The sequence below is a fragment of the Sebastes fasciatus genome, chromosome 18, assembly GCF_043250625.1.
Source record: "Sebastes fasciatus isolate fSebFas1 chromosome 18, fSebFas1.pri, whole genome shotgun sequence".
In the NCBI taxonomy this organism is placed as follows: Eukaryota; Metazoa; Chordata; class Actinopteri; order Perciformes; family Sebastidae; genus Sebastes; species Sebastes fasciatus.
This window is the reverse complement of record NC_133812.1, coordinates 2,801,988-2,827,713: the sequence shown is the minus strand read 5'-3', so window position 1 is coordinate 2,827,713 and position 25,726 is coordinate 2,801,988. Positions and strand designations below refer to the sequence as shown.

At 42.9% G+C, this 25,726-nt stretch overlaps 1 protein-coding gene across 6 annotated transcripts in view; it reads right to left on the bottom strand.

Moving 5' to 3' along the window:
- Positions 1–25,726, bottom strand: part of disp1 (dispatched homolog 1 (Drosophila)) — a 130,608-nt gene that overhangs the window by 72,318 nt on the left and 32,564 nt on the right. For 4 of the 6 annotated variants that reach the window (XM_074615814.1, XM_074615813.1, XM_074615819.1 and 1 more), the window contains one exon: positions 19,693–19,770. The gene's annotated coding sequence lies outside the window, so the exon portion shown is untranslated. Of the gene's footprint in view, positions 1–19,692; positions 19,771–21,227; positions 21,291–23,817; positions 23,851–25,726 lie in introns of those variants that run through there. The other 2 variants (XM_074615815.1, XM_074615816.1) reach the window with 2 other exon arrangements.

Below are 25,726 nucleotides of genomic sequence, written 5' to 3'. Positions count from 1 at the left end.
AGAGATCATGAGAGAGGGTGTGTTTTTTTCTCATTCCTAAACTTGAAATCTTTCTGCTCATCAAAGATGCCATCTTAAAGAAGAAACACGCTGAAACAATAACGGCGCCCCCTTTCTCCTCCCGACAGCTCGTCCACTTCACACAACATCTGACTCCTCTGCGGCCGCTGAGCCGCAACAACCAAAAACAAACTCCACATCAAACAAGAAAACCGATACAGTACCGCGAGAGGGAAGAAAGAAAGGGCCTACAGGTGTCTGTGTGTGTGTGTGTGTACAGGTGTGTGTGTGAGGCCGTGTGAAAACCTGCGGGCGTGTACAGATGTGTGCATCTGTCTGCGCGGCATATCCCTCAGCCCACCGGTCTGTCCATGCCACCGCTTGCAGAGCAAGACACGAATGTGGACACATGAGGGTATCCGCCGGGCATGCACACGCATACTCATCGGACCGGGCGTCTGTTTGCAATTTTTTCTTTCTAATGTGAGAAAACAACTTGATATTATTATGACTTAAATGGTGGGTACAGCCTTTTGCAGCGGGAAGCGGGGCGGCGGAGAGAGGAACAAGTAATGCTCAAAAAATGAAAATAAGTGGAAAGTTTCTTTTTGGCCAATGCTGACTTTATTAGCAGTCTGTATATGTCCATAAATATTTATAAACAGTGTAAAATTGCTATAAAAGCAGACGACGGGAAAAAAAAAAAAACTCCACACCCTGAAAATGACGGGGGCCCCGGTCTCGGTCTGGCATTCATCTCGGAGTCATTAAAAATGAGGGGGGAAATTATTAGTGACAGGCTTATGGAATTACATCATGCTTTGGTTCAATGGGCCTCCCCCCGTAAGGAACAATGATGGGAGGACCAGAGGTACAGCGATGATATCTGGAGCTTTGAAATTGGTGCTGATGCTCCAAGTCTGAAGTCGGCTGTGCAGAACAGAAATTTAAATTGGTGTGTTTTCCAGGGGTGGGGGAAAAATTATCGAGACAGCATAGTATTTTGCATGGCAATATTGTATCAATACACAGATTTCAAATGTCGGTCTTTTAGTATTTCTGGCTTTCACTTGATTCAAATATTTAATCGCATGATTGTCTGTAGTTTTATTTTTTATCTGTTAAAAATGTACCTTAAAGTGAGATTTGTCAAGTATTTAATACTCTTATCAACATGGGAGTGGGCAAATATGCTGCTTTATGCAAATGTATGTATATAGCTATTACTGGAAATCAATTAACAACACAAAATAATGACAGATATTGTCCAGAAACCCTCACAGGTACTGCATTTAGCATAAAAGAAATATGCTCAAATCATAACATGGCAAACTGCAGTCCAACAGGCAACAACAGCTGTCAGTGTGTCAGTGTGCTGACTTGACTATGACTTGCCCCCAAACTGCATGTGATTATCATAAAGTGGGCATGTCTGTAAAGGGGAGACTCGTGGGTACCACATATCTGGAGGTCAGAGGTCAAGGGACCCCTTTGAAAATGGCCATGACAATGCAAGGCAAAACTTATAAGTAACATGACATGGTTGGTACCAGTGGATTCATCAGGTTTTGTAGTTTCATATGATACCAGTATCTTCACTCTAGCTTTAAAACTGAGCCCGCTACAACCTAAATATCCCAAGTTGAGTTAATGTGTTAAATTAATTAATTAATTAATTAATATTAATTAATAAATTAATGGCGACAAATTTGCATTATTAATGCGTTAACTTTGACAGCCCTATTCATTAAGTAAACTATTAACCTCTTAACAATCCGACGGTCGCTATTCTGTCTTTCAAAGATTGTACCGGGCTCAGTCCAGTCTTAAAGCTAGAGCTAAGGTACACGCTAAATAACGCTCCAAAGTTACTTTAAATTTTGGCGAGGAAAAACTGGCATGGCCATTTTCAAACGGGGTCCCTTGACCTCTGACCTCAAGATACAGACGTAGGCAAAGTTGTTGGTAACGTTCCGTTAAAGAGAGAAAAACCCACAATGGTCACTGAAATAACTTGAAACTGACAAAAGTAATAATAAATAAAAATTTACTGAAAATGAACTAATGAAAATCAGATATTGTTTTTGAATTGTGGTTCAACAGAATCATTTAAAAAAACAAACTAATGAAACTGGCCAGGACAAAAATGATGGTACCCCTAGAAAAGATGTAAAATAATGTGACCATAGGGACATATTAAACTAAGGTGTGTCCTGTAATTAGCATCACAGGTATCTTCAAACTTGTAATCAGTCAGTCTGCCTATTTAAAGGGTGAAAAGTAGTCACTGTGCTGTTTGGCATCATGGTGTGTACCACACTGAACATGGACCACAGAAAGCTAAGGAGAGAGTTGTCTCAGGAGATCAGAAAGAACATTATAGACCTTCATGTTAAAGGTAAAGGCTATAAGACCATCTCCAAGCAGCTTGATGTTCCTGTGACTACAGCTGCACATATTATTCAGAAGTTTAAGGTCCATGGGACTGTAGCCTACCTCCCTGGACGTGGCCGCAAGGGGAAAATTGATGACATATTGAAGAGACGGATAATACGAATGGTAACCAAAGAGCCCAGAACAACTTCCAAAGAGATTAGAGGTGAACTCCAAGGTCAAGGTACATCAGTGTCAGATCGCACAATCCGTCACTGTTTGAGCCAAAGTGGACTTAATGGAAGACGACCGAGGAGGACACCAAATCATAAAAAAGCGAGACTGGAATTTTCCAAAATGCATATTGACAAGCCACAAAGCTTCTGGGAGAATGTCCTTTGGACAGATGAGACAAAACTGGAGCTTTTTGGCAAGTCACATCAGCTCTATGTTCACAGACGCAAAAATTAAGCATCCAAAGAAAAGAACACTGTACCTAATGTGAAACATGGAGGAGGCTCGGTTATGTTATGGGGCTGCTTTGTTGCATCTGGCACAGGGTGTCTTGAATCTGTGCAGGGTGCAATGAAATCTCAAGACTATCAAGGCATTTTGGAGCGAAATGTGCTGCCCAGTGTCAGAAAGCTTGGTCTCAGTTGCAGGTCATGGGTCCTCAAACAGGATAATGACCCAAAACACAGCTAAAAACACCCAAGAATGGCTAAGAACAAAACATTGGACTATTCTGAAGTGGCCTTCTATGAGCCCTGATCTAAATCCTATTGAACATCTGTGGAAGGAGCTGAAACATGCATTCGGAGAAGGCACCCTTCAAACCTGAGACAGCTGGAGCAGTTTGCTCATGAGGAGTGGGCCAACATACCTGTCGACAGGTGCAGAAGTCTCATTGAGAGTTACAGAAATCACTTGATTGCAGTGATTGCCTCAAAAGGTTGTGCAACAAAATATTAAGTTAATGTTACCATCATTTTTGTCTAGGCCAGTTTCATTAGTTTGTTTTTTTAAATGATTCTGCTGAACCATAATTCAAAAACAATATCTGATTTTCATTAGTTAATTTTCAGTGAATTTTTATTTATTATTACTTTTGTCAGTTTCAAGTTATTTCAGTGACCATTGTGGGTTTTTCTCTCTTTAACGGAACGTTACCAACAACTTTGCCTACGTCTGTATGTGAGTGAAAACTCTGAGATGAACAGAGTCAAAACTGTATCTTATTAGATAAAACAGATGTTGACAAATTGCCAGTTGAACAAAAGGTAATATATCGCAATATATCTTATCGCAATACTAGATAATAGATAATATCGTAACATGATAATATCGTATTGTGATAATATCGTATCGTGATAATATCACATCGTGATAATATCGTATCGTGATAATATTGTAACGTGATAATATTGTATCGTGACAATATCGTAACGTGATAATATCGTAACGTGACAATATCGTAACGTGATAATATCGTATCGTGATAATATCGTATCGTGATAATATCATATCATGACAATATCGTAACGTGATAATATTGTATCGTGATAATATCGTAATGTGATATCGTAACGTGATAGTATCGTATCATGATAATATGGTATCGTGATATCATAATGTGATAATATCGTAACGTGATAGTATTGTAACGTGATAGTATTGTAAGGTGATAGTATTGTATCGTGATAATATCGTATCGTGAAAATATCATGTGATAATATCGTATTGTGATAATATCGTAACGTGATATCGTGATAATATCGTATCGTGATAATATCATAATATGATAATATCGTATCGTGATAATATCGTAACGTGATAATATCGTATCGTGATAATATCGTATCGTGATAATATCGTAACGTAATAAAATCGTAACATGATAATATCGTAACGTGATAATATTGTAATGTGATAATATTGTATCGTGATAATATCGTAACGTGATAATATCGTATCGTGATAATATCGTATCGTGATAATATCGTAACGTGATAATATCGTATCGTGATAATATCGTATTGTGGGGCCTCTGGTGATTACCACCCCGAGTGTTTTCACAGGTAATATGGCAACTTTGCAAACAAAAACAAAACTTGCATTAAGCTGCAACCGCCACAGTGTGTGGACGGGCCTCCAGTCACAACTATGCACTGAGTGCAGCGCAACATCGCATGACTATCTGTGCGTGTCTTCTTACATCCGAGCTCTGGGAGCATATTTACTTGTTCTACAAATTATTTCCACATTAAGTAGTCGGATACACAGACCGTGAGATGAATCAGTTCCAGAAGGCTTGGAAAGAAATACATCCTCTGAATGTGATTCTCTGAATGCTCAGCCGTCTGCCAAGACTGTTGTTCTTGATGTTTTCCACATTGTACAGCTTCAATTTCATTCACAATGTGCCAACAACATAATGCATATGGTAATTGCAGTTTTCCCCATTCATGCTAAATTGCAGTCAGTGGGGGAGAATGATTCTCATATGTTTTGGCCTGATTTATCATGTACTGATTCAATAAAGATTATAAAAGAAAGTCCCTGTAGGACCTTTCAGGTAGCCTAGATTACAGAGATAGATTGACGGAACAAGTATTTCTGATGAACTGAGATGCTCGTTTTGGAAGATCACCAGACCAGCTGATCATCCACCTCAACAAAAACACAAGAGTCACCCTCTTGCCCGGGGCAAGTAAAATGCCACGTCGGGGCTGGTAGATCTAGCAACTCACTGGCCCGATCGGGCAAGCCACATTTTTTACAGTAACAGGCTTTCCATGAATGAACTTTGTATGTACTGGAATAATTCCGGCTATGCCTGAAATGTGCACACACGGAAATATAAAAACATACAAAAACATTGAATAGCATGTTTCCAACAAAGAGAGTGAAGTCAAGTGTCTCATAAACATGCGGTTTTCTGGAAGGCCTCCGCCTCGTCCCCCCCTGCCATTTCACACCACATCGGACATATTATTGTCTCATTATGGATCTCTACCATCTTATTGGGCCAATTAACGGGCCTACAGAGGGCCAGAGCGTGCCAACCAGCCGATGTCCTCGGTTTGATAAGTCTTCTTTGAGTCACGACAGCCAAAATATTTAGCAAACTGAGCCCCGTCCAACATTTCCACAAATGATCATAAGGGATGTTTAACGGCCTAATTATCCCTCAAACTCCACGTGTGGAAGCACCTGCTTGTAATATGCTCCGCGTTAGTCATTTCAACAGGTGTTTCCTTGATCGTGTATTACATGACAGTCTGTGCTGAATATGTTCGAGGTATTTCTGCTTCATCACTTCATCACAGCTGCAGCAATAATGCAGCCTAAAGACGTGTAGAGAGATTAGAGGGTGTAGCGATATTCCAGTATTGACAATAACCGTGATATTTATAAATGAAATATTGACATCATTTTAGGGATGCACCGATACCACTTTTATTATACCGAGTACAAGTACAAGTACTTACATTTGGGTACTCGCTGATACCGAGTACCGATACGAGTACTTCTCTGTGCCAGAAGACCCTCGTTAACAGCCAGCTGGAGGGTGTGAGCGACACACGGCAGGCTGGGGAGTCCCGCATACGAGGTGGTGCGCCACGACCGGCTCTAGGTCGGCTTGGAAAGGCTCGGGGCGAAGGTGGCTCGCAGCCGCAGCTTTACAGAGCCCAGACCTCGCCGCACCGTGGACAAAGGGCTGGCTGTGCCCTCTCTCCCCATCGGGGACGGCCCTCTGCTCCCGGTGCGACTGTCGACCGGGGTGGACTGTCCTCAGTGCGCCCCAACCGCGTCGTGCCGCCAGATCGGGGCTTGGTCCACGTAAAAGGCGCCAGAGGTCTGCGGCGATGTCTGCAACCCACCCGACCCGTCTTGAAACACGGACCAGGGAGTCTAACGCACTCGTGAGTCAGAGGGTGCAAGCAAAACACCGCGGCGCAATGAAAGTGAGGGCTGGCTCGCGCCGGCTGAGGTGGAATCCCGGCCCAGCGGGTTCGGGCGCACCACCGTAAAGTGGTATCGGCGCCGTTGTATCGGAGTCGTTTTGCGAGTACGAGTACATGAGCACAGTATAGGACCCGATACCCAATACTGGTATAGGTGCATCCCTACATCATGTTAATAATACACATATTATATAGTGTAAATAATCCAGCATACAATCATTTTATACACTCACCAGCCACTTTATTAGGTACACTTTGCTAGTACCGGGTTGGACCCCCTTTTGCCTTCAGAACTGCCTTAATTCTTTGTAGCATAGATTCAACAAGGTGTTGGAAACATTCCTCAGAGATTTTGGTCCATATTGACATGATAGCATCACGCAGTTGCTGCAGATTTGTCGGCTGCACATCCATGATGCAAATCTCCCGTTCCACCACATCCCAAAGGTGCTCTATTGGATTGAGATCTGGTGACTGTGGAGGCCATTGGAGTACAGTGAACTCATTGTCATGTTCAAGAAACCAGTTTGAGATGATTTGAGCTTTGTGACATGGTGCATTATCCTGCTGGAAGTAGCCATCAAAAGATTGGTACACTGTGGTCATAAAGGGATGGACATGGTCAGCAACAATACTCAGGTAGGCCGTGGCATTTAAATGATGCTCAATTGGTACTAAGGGGCCCAAAGTGTGCCAAGAAAATATCCCCCACACCATTACACCACCACCACCAGCCTGAACCGTTGATACAAGGCAGGATGGATCCATGCTTTCATGTTGTTTACGCCAAATTCTGACCCTACCATCTGAATGTTGCAGCTGAAATTGAGACTCATCAGACCAGGCAACGTTTTTCCAATCTTCTATTGTCCAATTTTGGTGAGCCGGTGCGAATTGTAGCCTCAGTTTCCTGTTCTTAGCTGACAGGAGTGGCACCCGGTGTGGTCTTCTGCTGCTGTAGCCCATCTGCTTCAAGGTTGGACGTGTTGTGTGTTCAGAGATGGTATTCTGCATACCTTGGTTGTAACGAGTGGTTATTTGAGTTACTGTTGCCTTTCTATCATCTCCAACCACTCTGCCTATTCTCCTCTGACCTCTGACATCAACAAGGCATTTCCGTCCACACAACTGCCGCTCACTGGATATTTTCTCTTCTTCGGACCATTCTCTGTAAACCCTAGAGATGGTTGTGCGTGAAAATCCCAGTAGATCAGCAGTTTTTTTAAATACTCAGACCAGCCCGTCTGGCACCAACAACCATGCCACGTTCAAAGTCACTTAAATCCCCTTTCTTCCCCATTCTGATGCTCGGTTTGAACTTCAGCAAGTCGTCTTCACCACCTCTAGATGACGTAATGCATTGAGTTGCTGCCATGTGATTGGCTGATTATCTATTTGTGTTAAACAAGCAATTGAACAGGTGTGCCTAATAAAGTGTATTAAGTTATGGTAACAGACTGTTCCGTACCGCCAGGCCTTCTCCGACATGTGGCTACTAATTGTGATGAACTGTGGTGAGGTTTAATAGACACTAATCTTACTCAGCATGGGGGAGGAGGGGAGAGACTGAATGTGTCTCAAGGGCAGAGGGAAGAGAGACAGTCCATAATACAGATCTTTCCAAACACTGATCGAATTTGACTGTTTGTCTGCTATCTTTGTTTAAATAAGGCAATGACATTATTAAGACTTCAACTTAGAGTTACACATTGCGTCTGTAACTTAGCTACTGTAAGAGCTTGTTTGTTCTTCTTCTTTGGTCCCTCCACAGTCCGCAAACAGAACGGATTTCTTTTGTTGTGGTTGCAAAATGTGCAAAATGGCAAAAAACCTGATTCATGTCTAAACTGAATAACAGAATACTGAACTAGAAAAGTGCACTCAGTAGACACTCACAAGAGTGAATACATAATCAACTGCATTGACTTTCACTAGAGCTGTCAAAGTTAACGCAAATTTGTTTTAGCGCAACTAATTTAACGCATAACGCATTAGCGCAACTTGTGATTTTTAGGTTGTAGCGGGCTCAGTTTTACAGCTAGAGTGAAGATACTGGTAACATATGGAACTATAGAACCTGATGAATCCATCGGTACCAACCATGTCATACTAGCTTGTCAGGAAAGAGGCTAAATAACACTCCAAAATTACGCAAAATTTTGGTGAGGAAAAACTGGCATGTCCATTTTCAAAGGGGTCCCTTGACCTCTGACCTCCAGATATGTGAATGTAAATGGGTTCTATGGGTACCCACGAGTCTCCCCTTTACAGACATGCACACTTTATGATAATCACATGCAGTTTGGGGCAAGTCATAGTCAAGTCAGCACACTGACACACTGACAGCTGTTGTTGCCTGTTAGGCTGCAGTTTGCCATGTTATATGAGCATATTGTTTTATGCTAAATGCAGTACCTGTGAGGGTTTCTGGATCAATATCTGTCATTGTTTTGTGTTGTTAATTGATTTCCAATAATAAATATATACATACATTTGCATAAAGCAGCATATTTGCCCACTCCTATGTTGATAAGAGTATTAAATACTTGATAAATCCCCCTTTAAGGTACATTTTGAACAGATAAAAAAATGTGTGATTCATTTGCGATTAATCGTTATTACATATTTTTAGCGATCCCTACATTCAACCAAAAGTAAATTAGCAGTTTTGTGCTTAACAATCTTGCTTTTCACCAACTCACCCAGTCTTGGAGATTCAGTCTTACTTTGTCAGAACACAGAGCAGCTCTTTATGATGTGACACAAACCACTAACAACATTCAGAGGCTCCATCTTTAATCTCCCTGCAACCCGTCTTTAGGCCCCGGCTGACACCAGCCTTGGCCTACGGGGGCTCGCATGAGCTCTGGTCAAAGTCTCTTTCTCCTCCGAGCCGGCCTATTGTTGTGGGGGGATGATAAATATTTACTCTTCCCAGCTTGGCAGGGAAATGAGTGGGGAGGGGAGAGGGACCCATTGTGACAGAGGGGGTCAGAGACGCTGACAAGCCAGCAGGGTCCTTCCTTCCCCACTGGCACCTAAAAACCCCCAATACACTATAAGACCCTGAAACCAGTGCCAGTAATGGTTAGAGCTGGCACGTTTGTGTGTGTTGTGGAGATGGAGAAGCAGAAAGCGAGGGGGTATGGAGTAAAGGAGACAGGCAGACCGTCAAGAAGTAACCACAGAAAAAGGCTTTGAAAAGGAGAGTGGAGAAGGTTCCCCCCTTTGAGAGCTGTTTACATGACAGACCACCAGCGGAACTCACAAGACAATAGAGCAAAGAGGATCCACAATAGCAAGACAATGCTGACTAAAAGAAAAGAGGCACTGGTGTTATGAATACACATGTCCCCTCCAGGCTTCATCTCCCCACTTACCCACTTCTCCAAAAAAGAAACCCAATAGTCATTTTTTCCGAGGCAGAACAAAACAGGGCTTTCCGGGGGCAGCCAAATTCAAATCGTCTATGTCAAAGCAACAATATTTGTTTAGTTACACTTCTTCACGAAATGAAAGAAAAAAAGAATTGCTGCTGGTAAGCGGTTTGTGGGAAATCCACTGAGAAAGAGTAGGAGTAATCCCGATAAACTGAGCTTTATACCTTGATTCCACAGGGTTTCGTTTTGTGTCCGTAGATCCATATAGTATTACGACCCCTAGTGGTCAACGCATTTCTTTATGAATAGAAACACAGAGAAGTTACTGCATAGATATGAAACAATGGTTTTATTTATTAGGGCTGTCAAAGTTAACGAGATAATAACGTGTCAACATAAATTCGCTTTAACACCACTAATTTCTTTTAACACATTTACCTTTACCTAGCCGGTTCAGTTTTAAAGCAAGCCAAACTTACGCTACATTTTGACGAGGAAGAACTGGCGTGGCCATTTTTAAAGGGGTCCCTTGACCTCTGACCTCCAGATATGTGAATGTAAATGGGTTCTATGGGTACCCACGAGTCTCCCCTTTACAGACACGCCCACTTTATGATAATCACATGCAGTTTGGGGCAAGTCATAGTCAAGTCAGCACACTGACACACTGACAGCTGTTGTTGCCTGTTGGGCTGCAGTTTGCCATGTTATGATGTGAGCATATTGTTTTATGCTAAATGCAGTACCTGTGAGGGTTTCTGGACAATATCTGTCATTGTTTTGTGTTGCTAATTGATTTCTAATAATAAATATATACATACATTTGCATAAAACAGCATATTTGCCCACTCCCATGTTGATAAGAGTAATAAATACTTGACAAATCTCCCTTTAAGGTACATTTTGAACAGATAAAAACGAGATTAATTTGTGATTAATCATGGACAATCATGCGATTAATTCCAATTTAATATTTTAATCGATTGACCGCCCTAGTTTTTTATGTATATGAGAAACGGTCTTTTTATCGTCATTTAGACTTGTGAGACGTTTGACGAGTCACAATTTAGAATTTTTTTCTAATTGAAAAGTTCAACGGCATCTTTAGCTAACATTGGCAGTATGCTAGCTAGCTGTGTAGAGTGCGTATCGTGGTTCATACGTCCTTTAACAAATAAGTTCACAAAACTGCTAAAGATGCCGTTGAACCTTTCACTTTGAAAAAATTTATAAATAGAGCTGTATTACATTCATAAATCCGTTTATTAATGCTAATTCCACAGGAAGTTAGCATAACATGCTAACTTCATGTGGCACACAGTGCGTACGGTCTGTCTGTAATCTGACGGAAATTATGAACCAAAAAAAAAACGGAAAAAAGGAGTTTCGCAAACCTATCGGAGATCACGCAGGTTCCCATGAGAATGAATGAACTTCCGGTTGACTCGCATACGTACACAGAGCTATGTGGAAATGAGGCGTTAGGGTTAAACTTCTAGACCCCGATCCCCCCATGTGTTCTCACTGTCCCCAACGGAGCAAAGAAACTCCATTAAAGTTCCCCATTAAAAGTCAGTGGAGGAGAAAAAGGAAATTTCAATCACAGGAGAAAAAAAAAAAAATCTGTGTTTGGATATCTGTTACTGAAAAAATAATCTTTCATGTACACACTCCCACATACATGTAGAGCGGGTCAGCCAGGTGTCAAACGCAGAAGTATAGGTCGGGCTTCCTACTACTGTGATCAAGGGCCAGTCGATCTTTAACAAAACCTCAGCACCTACAACAATAAACAGAGCTCAGATTTGCATTGATCTGAACACCGTGCGTCCGTGCCTTTTCCTTCATTTATCATTTCCTCTCCTGTTGCCTTGGTTATAAGATCTGTTTCCTGTCTGGACAAGGCTTGGAAATGAGCAGAGAGTCAACGGAGAATTCAAAGCAAATGTTTCTCTGACTACGGGCTGAATTATACATGAAACTGGTCAAATAAAAAAAAATACATACTGTGGATTTATGGGCTTAGAAGACAGCGCTGCAGATACGAAACCATATAGACACACTGTTAGGGGCACCTCAGGTGGAGGGAGTGTGTTTGTATATTCTCACTCGTTAATTTTATATGTCTTAAATAAGGCGACTGCTAAAAAGCGGCTAAATGAGACTACTAAACGTCATCGAGCCGACTCGTCCTCCTTTACAGCCTCGTTGTGTATACTCACGCTCACATGACCGTGGTGTAGTTCGTTTTTAGCCTAACGTTAGCTTTTTACTTCTGGCGATTGCATTCACACTTCAAAGATCATAAAGATGTGTTCATCTGTGGAGATTATCTTGCTGAACAAAACGTGTAAGTATCAAGAACGTGTGTTCGCACAGAGCTGATTTTCTGAAATAATCCAAAACCCAATGGAACAATCTCATTGGCTGTTTGTCGAGAGTACCAGGGCGATGCTAACTTCCTGGTTGGCCTACAGAAATACGTCATCCCCGGAGCACTCTGTTAATGTCACATTTGAAGCCTTGAACGGCAGAAATATTTTGGTGATTATATCCGCTAAATAATGTGTATTGGCCATAACTTCTCTGACTGGGTTGGACAAATATGTTGGCTAATAGTAATAAGGTGTTTATAATCAATTTCAACTAGTTCAAAATATTTGGAAAACCAAGTCTGACATCTTTAAAAAGCATCTGTTATCGATCACTAAGCAAGACTCTATTCATATACTCCAAAATATTTCAACATTAGCAGTTTTTCATCACATTTGCCGTCCCTCGACATTAATATGTGGTTTCATTTACACCGAGAAAAGGTCAACAATAAATCAAATTGTGGACAAGTAAAATCATATCTTGGCTGGAGAGCTGCCTCCAACTGAGCTTATGCACTGATGTCATTTCACTACACCTGCGTCTTGTTATATATCGAGGGGGGGGAGGGCGTTTCCCTAACGCCTCCCTATCGCATCAAGACACACAACAGATTATTAAAATCAACAAATCATAAACTTTAATGAAAGCATCATCCCGAGCCCGTCGCAGCTGACGCTTCTAATGAAGCAAAAAAAAAGCATGCGATAGTCTGCCAACGTGAGGTTATTGGACATGAAACGGCTGCCTGTGGTGTCTTCAGTCAGACATACTGCAGTATGGATAAACATCCCCCAACCATTCATTAGGCTAATAAAGCCTGCTGGATATAACCTGAGGCCTCAGATGACGGAGTCATTTACAGCTCTCCACGATCAAAGTTAAGAAGGCTGTGTTTGTGTGTTTGTGTGTTTGTGTGTGTGTGTGTGTGTGTGTGTGTGTGTGTTGGAGAGGGGGGCACAATGAGCTGGCTGCCAGGCACAGCCCGAATGTACAGTCAGCCCAGTAATCAAGGGTTCCCATGCACTAGACAGTCAACACAGCTGCTAGCAGGGAGCAGGGAGGGAGGATCAGTTGCTGGTTACTGGCAGGCTTGTTTGAGTCGGCAGCAGCAGTAAGCTAACAAACATTAGGATTAGGGATGCGCCGATACCACTTTTTTTCAGACCGGGTACAAGTACTTACATTTGGGTACTCGCCGATACCGAGTACTGATACGAGTACTTCTCTGTGCTAAAAGACCCTCATTACCAGCCAGCTGGAGGGTGTGAGCGACACACGGCAGGCTGGGGAGTCCCGCATACGACTTCGTAACTACGTCGGCTTGGAAAGGTTCGGGGAGAAGGTGGCTCGCGGCCGCAGCTTTATAGCGCTCCCCGTCCGGACCTCACTGCACCGTGACGGGGCTCCCTGCTCCTGTTGCGACTGTAGACCGGGGCGGACTGTCCTTCCTCACTGCGCCCCAACCGCGTCGTGCCGCGACCCACGTAAAAGGCGCCAGTGGTCTGCGCCGTTGTCGGCAACCCACCCGACCCGTCTTGAAACACGGACCAAGGAGTCTAACGCACGCGCAAGTCAGATGGTGCAAGCAAAACCCCCGTGGCGCAAGATAGTGAGGGCCGGCGTGTGCCGACTGAGGTGGGATACCGCCCCCGCGGGGTCGTGCGCGCCACCGGCCCGTCTCGCCTGCACCGTCGGGGAGGTGGAGCGTGAACGCGTGTGAGAGGACCCGAAAGATGGTGACGAGAGGTTAACGTCGCACTGCCGTAAAGTGGTATCGGCGCTGTGGTAATGGGGCCATTTTGCGAATACGAGTACATGAGCACAGTATCGGACCCGATGCTGGTATCAGTGCGTCCCTTATTAGGATCAATCATAAATGTTTTTTACTTTCCCTCTAGCAGCCTTCTTTTGGTTTTTCAATCAGTCCTTTGGCATGTGTTATGTGGATTTTTGCCCAGTTCCATTGTTTGATTATTGACTGAAACCATCTGAGAATGGTTTGGTGATGATGGACTGATTCTGTATCTAATGGGAATTTCTTTGTGGTGATGAAAATGTCTGGAGTTTCGCATTGCCTATTATCCTGGAGGATTTTGCCTGAAATAAGTACCACCCTACTCACTGTTTAGGGACCCCAGTATGCAGAAACCATTTTTAGAATATCATAAAGTGGGCATGTCTGTAAAGGGGAGACTCGTGGGTACCCATAGAACCCATTAACATTCACATATCTGGAGGTCAGAGGACAAGGGACCCCTTTGAAAATGGCCATGACCCCAAAATTGCTGCAACAATTACGAGACATAATAGAGCATATGGATCATATACTTCTATCATAATGTTCTAAGCCTTTATACACTTTTACAATTTATTTTAATTAATTATTTAATTCATGTTTATTTCTGATTTATGACCAGAATAACTTGACACACAGTGGTGAGCTGCATCTCAAATTAATCTTCAGGTTCCAGCTTTCAGATGATGTACACCACTTCTATGTGACGTCTACTGTTGACCTGCTATCTCCCCTAAAGACCCCCCCTTAAAAAGACTAAGACTGGTCTATTGTGGGTCTCAGTGGGTTACAAGTTAGCATGACACTGGAAACTCCTAACTAACAAATGAGGAAATTACTGCAAATCAAGAAATGTTATATTTTAATTTCAAAGTAAAACATGTCAAAGCTGAAATTCTAATTATTTTGTCTTTCATTTGCTTTCATATACTAATGGTATAATTTGTTGATCGCATTTATTTTTAGCTCTTTTACCAACTACCTCAAATTACTTCCCTCATAACAACCACCACTGTTATTTACTGTAATTTTGGTCTACATGATTATGACCTCAATTTCCTGTAGGGAAATGATGACACTCAAAGAACACATGCAGAGGAAGAATTAAAACGTAACGGAGAGTCGTGACACGGCCGAGAACTGTTGAGCGCCGTGTCGCCCCAAAAAAAATTAAATAATTAAGCATTATTATTTGCAGATTTCCACTTTATGACCCAAACTAAATTAGAGTTGCCCCTGGACTAAGGTCGGTGTTTACTTCCTCTAAGGTCTCCAAAAAAACTTTTTCAATGTCTGTGAAGTCTATTACAGGGAGAGTCCGAGCAGCTGCAGGCTGGAGAGAAGCTGGGCTGGGCAGCGCTGAAGCCTCCAGTCCGGCACAATCAACAACAGACGCTGGTCCATGATACAAAGCAGCCACAGCTGCTCCTTTCTACATCATTATACACACACACACACACACACACACACAATAATAAATGAATGCAGGCACGCACACATTACGCAGTCAAGCCTTTGCACGTCTACATGTGTGCACGCATGACAAACATATTAGGGGTGGAAAAAAATAGATTCACCTATGTATCACGTTTACCATTTTTAAATAGATTTTTTTATGGCAGAATCGATATATTTGCTTCATTTGAGTCTATGCAGAGGTAAAAGGAAGTTACCGCTTTTATTGTTGTAGTCTGAGTAACGTCACGTCATATCCATTCTGTATCCGTCAACCAAAACAAACTGAAGTGAGCCAAGACTAGAAGGTAGAAGATGGCGGAGGGTCTGCGTGGATACGACCTGCACCCTCACATGTTAAATCCAGCGTGGTAAACACTACACATCCAGTAAAGGATGGAAACACTTTGGGTTTCACACATTGACAGGAAAAGCAGAGCTAGACATCACGGCTAAAGCTGCATGCTAACTCTGTCACGGACAGGAAACGTTATCGTATCGCGGTAACGTTGCGGTCGAGCCGGCCGTCGCTCTCGACTCCGTGGTCAAATGGGCCGACGCTGCAACTGTAGAGCACCCATATACTGACATTTCTGTTCTCTGCATTGAAACGGCCCCGATGGAGCTGACCATGGATGGATAAAGAGAACGGAGCTGACTGGAGAGCTAGAGACCACCTTGGAGAAGTTAGAGGAAGTAGACACGTGTGACTATGTCCGGTTTTCAAAATAAGGTGTTAACAAAGGGAACTGTAAATATAAAATACATCTATGGAAATAAGATTGATTGGATTATATTCACCAGAAGTATAAAACATTACATGTTCCTTATGAATTAAAAAGAAAATACCATTAATTTGTGAGGGAAATGTCTTTATTCTTTGATTTTTGGACTGCTGGAAAAAAATTGATAAATAGGCTAATGCCTGACAATGACTGATATATTTGACTTCAGGACATCTGTGACTACATACAAGCTGAAAATCAAACTTTTTTATGGATTCATTTAGATATTTTCCAAAGTTAAAATCCCTAGAAGTGTACGATTCCCTTGTTTTCTAGTGTTAAAAAAAGGTTCACAAAAATCGCAATAAATAGTATAGTATCGAATCGGGAGATAGGGTGTATCATCCCAGCCCTAAAACATATTCACGTAAACTGAATGCATCCATGCAGAGCTGCGCACACACACACACACACACACACCGGTGAGTGTTCCCTATGTCTTAACATGACAAGGAAGCCAATGTGAAGGAGGGAGGAGGGAGGACAGACTGGCGTCCAACTTGAACCTGAACAGAGAGAGTTGTTGGCCGACTAACGTGGCCCTGAAAGCCTTTCAGCAGGTCGGGTCAGAGCGAACCAGAGAGACAGATTGAGTGAGTGTGAGAGAGAAATGTGTCTTTGTGTGTGTCAAGAGAAACCAAGTCAAGAACGATTGGGTTAGCCAGAGAACAGTGTGTGTGTGTGTGTGTGTGTGTGTGTGTGTGTGTGTGTGTGTGTGTGTGTGTGTGTGTGTGTGTGATTACTTGTACATGCGTGGCTGCACTGCTGCCTGATTTATACTTCAACATGAAGTCATGTGTTGGAAGAGGTATACAGGACACAGTTCACCCTGAACTGTTGTTACTATTTTTCTTGGTGGGGATAATTTGTGAACAGTCACACACCATCACACACGGCCCCTAACCACAAGTCAGCATGTTCGGAGAGTAAAATAACCCTGTATTCACGCATTCGGAATGGGCAGAATTGCGTTAAAACACATCATCATTGGTTGAGAGATGCTATGTTTTCCTGATACTACTTCTTCTTCCTGGAATAAGAAAAGAATCCATCTTAGAAAAAGGTCTGCGGGGGCACTGTGAGCTGCGAGGCGTAGGTAAACACCTTCACCTTGCTCACTGACCCAGTTGTAGCGAGGTGAAGAACAAACATCCTCACCTTTTACCGGAGGCCTGTCTGGACTCGCCAGACAGAGGCACAGGGATGGGGGGGTGGAGGGGGAACCAGGAACGGCTGCTTTACTTCTCGGTTCCTTACCCTCTCGCATGTTTTCTTTATTAGGCTGCTTGTGATCAAGGGACACTGATTCAGGCATCCTGATTTCCATCCGTTAAGCACTGAGCCGAGAGGGGGGGACCATTTTATGTTGGCTTTGTGAGAAATGCTCTCTTCAGATTGCAACACCAAAATCAGGATCTAATCTAATGTCTAACCCGATTAACGCTATCGGTTAAAACGGTTAGAATAAATGTTAATAATTCATTTGAAAGCTGAGCGGCTCAGAGGAGCGGCTCGTCTCTTTAAGGAGAAAAGCTGGTCCACCTTAACAGCCCACCTTAAGAGGTGGAGCCAGTGTTGCAGGATACAGGAAGTCGGCTCCGGTCTCTCCATGGATGTATTAAAAGAACAGCTCCAGCTCGCTTGAGCGGAGGAGTTGTAGTTTCGTAGCATTTATTCACCGACAAATAAACTGTACACACACTGCTACACCTACGTTCACAGCTAGAACGCCACCAACAACCTCACACTCACCGCCAACACACACACACACGGTCTGTTGGAAACTAGCTAAAGTTACGCAGACTACATGTGCGGCGGCGAGAACGAAGCCTCCGGCAATGCTAGAGCTGCTAACTCGCTAAAGTTAATCCGGGCAGACACACAGCTGACAACCTGCTAAACTAAACTAAATGTGCGGTGGAGACTTTTACTGGGAAAGTGGCTGCATGTCCGCGACACTACACGCAGCATCGTAGCTGCTAAGTTAACGCTCCCGGACGGTGAACTGGAGACTCCTGTCAACCAATATCTGTTGTGCTCCTGCAGCTGGTACACCACTGCATGCGAGGCACAAATCTTGTCGGTTAATGGTTAATAATCGGTTAACGAGGGTCGGTTATCGGTTAAGAACATTTTTCAAAATGAGCATCCCTGGTTGAATTGAACCCTGGAGCGTTTACCCTCGTGGTGCGGTTCGTTTGGGCAGGTGTGAACGCAGCCATCGCACTTGGGTGCAGCACCAAAACAAGCGAACCGAGACCTCCTCGAAGGGGGGGGTCTCGGTTCGCTTTCAAAACGAACTGCGGTACACTTCGTTTGCGGTGAGAACATGATCCGACCTCGATTAAGACGTACGGAGGACGGAGGAGGAGGAGGTGTGCATTACCAGTGCCAAGATCAAGCTGCGTAGTTGTCCCTCCATTGTTGCGTTCTGGAAGTCTGCTCTTCTTTGTTTACTTCCGGGAGTTTTCCAGCATGGAAATTCGGACCAATTAGAGAGCAGTTTCTTTGCGCACCAAACTTTTGGTCCGCTTGTAAACGCTGCCGTGTGAACACAAACCAAACTCGAGGCAACATGGTAACAATTTGGTCCCTGATTCGGACCAGAGCAAACCAACTACAGGTGTGAAAACGCCCTAAGTTTCTGGTCTTGGGGGGAAAAAATTATCATAGTAAATTTGAAAATGTAAGGGCCCTGTTTCAGCCTCGGGTCACACCTTTCTGTGGACAATGTTATCTAAGGTATGAGGATGGGTCACAAAAAGTAGCTCAGTACAATGCCTTGTGTCATACTTCAGCGAGTCAAACGCTGTCCTACACCAGTCGTCAAAAATACTTTTGCACTATGTGTGAATAATTAACAACAATTAAGTGTATCGAAGTATTTTGTAGAAGGGAAGACGTGTACCTTTCCGTTGAGGTGTCACTTCACCCCCAGTTGTGCCGGGCAACGCAAATGGTGCAAATGACGCAAACGCGGGAGTCGAAATATCTAAACTCGAGCGAGAAATTCACATGACACTGTGTCGTAAAAGCCAGGGTTGAGATTCTCCTCCTCTTGTCACTGACGTCGGTCGGCGGTCACCCGGAGCTCGCAGACCAGACTTGACAAAGCTTAAATTCACAAATCGGAATCCTTACGTTGTTATTTCGGCATCCTTTTGCTCCGTTTACAACGACGTCACTGCCGTATTTACACCTAGATGACGTTATGTTGAGTGCTACAATGCTACAATATTAGCATAGCCTGGCACCGAACTCCATTCAGAAAACAAGCATTTTAAAAGTTGTTTGCCTGTCGTGTAGCGGACAGACCTGACAAAGCCTGAGACTTTTTACAAATCAGTATCATTATGTTGTTATTTCTGCATCAGTTTGATCTGTTTATTGCAATTAAATCACAGCACAATCTGTTTATTTTGTGATTCGTACCGCTGTAGCGACGCGTGGCTTGCCAGATACAGTCGTGATGTGGATTACGTGAACAAAGGGACGCTGTTAAAGAGGAAAAGATACAGTATGATGTGTATGAAGAGACTAGACACAGTGTCACGTCTTACCTGTAGGATGACAAAGGACCATGCTCTGCATCTATTCATGCGTCCAGACTCTCAAACTCCTCACAGAAACAGGTTAATCTGTAAAGAGACACAAAGATAATATTCAGGAGATGTTCAAAATTCATATTAGGATAATAATTCCACTGGAATAAAAGATCAGAAGCGCTGTAGCAAGAATGTAGTAAGTAGGACTTTTTCAATGAGTGCATTTGTAGTAGGGATGTCAGGAGAACCGATGAATTTCTATCTTTTGTTGCTTATCTCTGGAAAGTGGTGTTTTGTTTTTTTATTGAACTCTGGACTCTGTATTTCGGGTGAATGTTATTGCATTGCACTTGCATTTTATTATCTTGCACTTAACTCCCCCATATCCACTTAGTTTGAACCAATCCAACAGCATCCAATCAAGTTTCAGGAGAAAACCATGAAGAACTAATGTTATGTTACTGAGCACCAGCTGGATCCAGTTACTCTGCTGTTAAAACAACGTTACATTTGATGAAGAGCTCATATGGCCTGTTTAGGACTCGAGACCTGAGTTGGGACTTGAGTGCACAGACTTGAGACTTACTTGTGACTTGCAAAACATTGACTTGGTCCGACCTCTGGTAGCCGTTACCCAGTGAAATGTCACCATGTCAGTGAATTTAAACTACTGCTTGCAATCTGAGGATATATATATATACACACATGTACTCATTACATGTTGTTTTTTTACCGTGGTATCGAATTTGGTATCGAGAATTGTGGAATTTCACTGGTATTGGTATCGACTGCTAGATTTCTGATATCGTGACATCCCTAATTTGTACTTCAAATAGGAAACAAAAATATAGCTAATTTTTCATGAAAATTGTTTGGAACCATGAAAAGTTTTCCAGCAACAGAGACTAACCTGCAAAAAACAAGTGATGGAAGAGAAATTGTTTGAATTGACAGAGAAGAGAGGAGAAAGACTGTTCACAAGGAGCTCCTCGGAGCCTGGTGGCTGGAATGCACACATTCAAAACAACAACACTAAAACCCACAAACCCACACATATGAACTAGATCTGCAAGTGTTTTTCCTCTAGCCCTCTATTTAAGCACACTGACCCTCCAGCTGAAAGGTCACACCACTGCCGGGTCCCCTCGGTCCATTAATCAGGTCCGAGGAGGTCACTTAATGGTGAAGATTACACACAGTGACAGAACAGGCTATAGGTGATGATTTGACAGGTGAGGAGAAGAGGAGATGTTTGATAAGAAGGTGAAAGAACTGACTATATCCCCCCTGCCTTCGACGCCAGTCCAGGAAGGTACAGGCAGCCCAATAACAAAGTTATGTTATGTCCTTGAGTATGTCAAACGCCTCTACAGAACAGAAGGCCATTCAATCCCGACATATGGTCCACATCACCAATTACCAAGGTGTGCGTCGATAGGGAGAAGATGAAGAGAGTGGTAGCCACAGAGGGGAGTTTAAATATGGACAGATGAGGAGAGGAGGGACTTTTGGCCAATTTAGAGAAACGACCTCAGGTCAGCGGGACCTACCCAACATAATGGCTCAAAGTTCCTCCCCAGCCTCCTCGTCTGAAGCACTGGAAGTGTGGACAACTAAATGGTTGAAACGAGAAAAATGAGAGCAATTACACATGGTACTGAGGGCCTTGGGAGGAAAAACGGCTCAAATCCTCAAATGGTTGCCTGTTGGCATATAAAAAGGCAAGAATCTGATGTTAAACTAAAATGACCTTTTTATGAAGAATAGGAGGTCTTGTTGCTCTGGCTCTCACTATCTGGCATGGAGAGGAGGTCGTGTTGCTCTGGCTCTACCGGTTTGGCGTGGAGAGGAGTTTGTGTTGCTCTGGCTCTATCTATCTGCCGTGGAGAGGAGGTCGCGTTGCTCTGGCTCTATCTATCTGGCGTGAGGGGAGGTTGTGTTGCTCTGGCTCTACCGGTTTGGCGTGGAGAGGAGTTTGTGTTGCTCTGGCTCTATCTATCTGGCGTGGAGAAGAAGTCATGTTGCTCTAACTCTATCTATCTGGCGTGGAGAGGAGGTCGTGTTGCTCTGGCTCTACCGGTTTGGCGTGGAGAGGAGTTTGTGTTGCTCTGACTCTATCTATCTGGCGTGGAGAGGAGGTCGCGTTGCTCTGGCTCTATCTATCTGGCGTGAGGGGAGGTTGTGTTGCTCTGGCTCCATCTATCTGGCGTGGAGAGGAGGTTGTGTTGCTCTGGCTCTATCTATCTGGTGTGGAGAGGAGGTCGTGTTGCTCTGGCTCTATCAGTTTGGTGTGGAGAGGAGGTCGTATTGCCCTGGCTCTACCTGTTTGGCGTGGAGAGGAGGTTGTGTTGCTCTGGCTCTATTGGGTTTGGCGTGGAGAGGAGGTCGTGTTGCTCTGGCTCTACCTGTTTGGCGACGCCGGGAAGCTGCTTTTTTTTTTTTTAAATGAATGGAGGAGAGTAAAAGACTGTCTGTTAAGGTCTGAAGATCAGGATGATGTAATAAGTATAACTGCGATTATAGGATGTGATAATCTAAACAAGAATGAGAAATATCTCAAATTTGCTAGGTACAGATGAAATGGTACGAAAATTTCCTATCATGATTCAGGCTGTTCTTATATACCGTTCGTAGCTATACCTACAAAAGTAATGCACTGTAATTCCTGTATGCCACGAATTCAGTTTGTATGTAATTCACAAAATCATGGACCAGGAAGTATAAAAAGTGACAAACGCTGTGTATGGGGTAGGTACGGGTGGATTAAAAGACACCGGACTTTCGCCTAGGAGACCATTGTTCGTACCCTGTGTGAAAGCAGAATTCAACGTTGATTTATATGTCACGTAACTTCCGTACTTAAGTTACGCCACAAGTTTTTTTTAACCCAAACCACGATCTTTTCCAAAACCTAACGAAGTAGTTTTGTTACCTTAGCCGTATCAAGTCGATCTTTTCATAAACTTAACTAAACCAAACCAAGATGTTTCCTGTGATGATGGAAGTTTATTTTGAAAAGACCGGAGTGGATATTGGCATGTGTGTCACATGTGAAAATGAGAAAATGAGGACTAACTTTTCGTAAGATATCATACATTGTATGAGGATAAGTTGCACCATTATCGTGACCAAAATGATCACGATTATCAGTATTATCGCAGGAGTGGATTTGATATGGTAATACTAACTGTCAGGAATTTTACGGTGGTTTCTTGTGAAACCGGTAACCGTTACGTCCCTATTCATGAGGTTCAGAATAATACAGTATAGCTGCATGGATGATGTATTTTTGTAGGCCAACCAAGAAGTTAGCATTGCACTGGTTTCTTCGACAAAAAGCCAATGTTTTTTTCCATTGGATTTTGGAATATTGCAGAAAATAAGCTTAACAAACGTTTATAATACTGACACGTTTTGTTCAGCAAAATAATCTTCACAAATGAACACCACTTTTAGGATTTTTGAAGTGTGAATGCAATCGCTAGATGTGAAAAGCTAACGTTAGGCTATAAACTAACTACTCCACGGTCACATGAGCGCGAGTACAAATTTTAATTTGTATTTTATATCGTAGAACAAAACATAAAAATCTCCTCATTTTCTGATAACCACAGACCTTATTTCAGGCATTTGACTAAAAACCCATTGACTTCCAGACAAGGGAACAGGAAGTGCTAAAATGCTAACTCATTTTCAGGTTGTAGGATTCCTGGAGCACTCTGTTATCCCTCCAACTTCTTCAGTGTTGCTTAAACATGGGGACAACAGTGTGTTGGAGTGGAAAGGCCCAGGCCTCCATGCTGATTTAGTCCCAGGAAGACCCAGATTGACCCTAATTAATTTAGCATACAACCCACCTACCCCAGGTCACTGGTAGGCCCAAGCCAAGCATGCGTGCACCAATTAATCCAATGGCTCGAGTCATAGTCTGCTCTCATTTCCAAAAGAGTCAATCAAATTCTGTGGATTCAAGTCCAGAGTTCTCCCTCCCAACACCAAACTCCCTTCAAAACTTTAAATGTAAAAGGCAGAGACACTAACCTTTTGAAAATAGCACTATTCCAGGGAAGGGACTCAAAAAAAAGAAACTCATTGGTTTCACAATAAGAGGCTAAAAAGAACTACTCCCCGAATTCCTACCTTTCCACAATTCCGAAAATGTTCCCTTTGAGCCTGTGAAGACACAAACAATCTGTTGATTCAGTGGCGGAATCCTTTCCCCCTAAGCCGCTATTTGCTTTAGCGGCGATGACACAAGGGGAGGAATTTGAGAAATGCCTGCGTATCGTAGACTCATTTCCTCCGAGTGAGAGCCATCTCCAGACAGACAAGACAGCAGTGAAGTCTGGTTTTATTCCTGCGCCTCTGGCTCCAGGTCAGCCAGTGTCCCTGCTGACATGTTATATACACTGGGTGCTTTTTTATGTCGAGGGCTACGCCGTCATACAAACTGTCTAGCAGATATTAAAAAAACGGATGTCAGCAAATTTCTTTAAATTGAACCCAGATAAAACGGAGGTCCTCAACTTTTTTCACTTCACTGTGACAGACAAGTATTTCATTTGACGGCCACTCAGAAATTTTATCAGCCACTTCTGAAATCTCTGCACTAAATGAAGGAATAACATTTTAGATCTGATGTCATTCAATGTTCGATATATTTTACATAAAAAACATTATATACATGGTAAATTACAGTGTTCGAATTACACCATAGCTTCTGGGGGAACCCTATTTTTTGAGCATGAGAGGGTAGTGTACACAGTACTGTACTTTGTTATTGTCATCTATAGTGGTTATTTGCATAAAAACACACATTTCAAATGATTATGATTATTTAAATATTTGCTTTGATTATAAAAAAATCTTGGTAAGTTGTTAGGAAGTTAAACACGTCATAATCCACTCTATTATTTGTTTTTATATTGATGTGAAAACATCTCCTTCAAACAACTGGATTAATTCCAGTTTCTCGCCAAAAACTGAATTTTACGAGATTACATTTGAACGCATCATGATAATGTTGTAATTTACCTTCACCCAATGGTCATTTTACTGAGCAGACCGTGAACGTCTCATAATAATAACTCAATGCCACCTCCGTTAACGTTGGTAGCTCCGTTATTTATCCAATCATGACTGCGCTGCCCACCGGCTGCTAAAAGCTAACGTTATTAACTCTCCTGCTGATTTCAACACGGGTTTATCATGGAAAAATAGGGTGCGTCCCCTCAGGTTTAGTAGCGCCACGCTGTTGAGCACTTTTTTCTCTCTGCCTTGGCTCCGGTCCAAATCAAACTGAAACATGAAACGGCGTGCGTACACGTCATTGTGCAGCATAACTGTCTGAGCATCAATAAGAGGAATCGACGGTCACAGAAGCATGAGATGCCAAGAAAGCGGACAACTACGGTTCTCTATTCCACTAGTGTTTTCCCTGCCAGCCAAAATGGCGGATGTCCTAATGATTTCACCAGCCACTGCCAACAATTTACCCGCATTTGGCGGGTGCTAATTTCAGACCCTGGTCCTGAAATTCTGCACCCTGCATCCTCTCTTGGTCCCTTACCCAATAATGTTAAACCAAATGTTACGAACCCGGGTGTGCTCTTTAACACTAACCTCACTTTTGAGAAACACACTAACGATGTCCTCCAGACATGCTATTACCATCTGAGGAATATTGCCAGGATACGACCAATGCTGAGTTTTAATGACATTCAAACTATCATTCATGGTTTTGTTTCTTCACGGTTCAATTATTGCAATGGTCTTTTAATGGGTACAAATACAGAAATCAATAAATAGACTCCAAAGTGTGCAAAATGCAGCAGCGAGACTACTAACAAATGTCAAGAACACATCACTCCAATTTTAATAACCTTACAATGGCTGCCCATTGGTTTTAAGATTGATTTCAAGATTTTACTTGTTATTTTTAACCCTCTGAGACCCGCGGGATATCCCGACCAACCTTTACTGTCTTTCAGAAAGCAGGTTCAGTTTTAGAGCTAGAGGGAAGGTACTGATATCATATGAAACTAAGTAA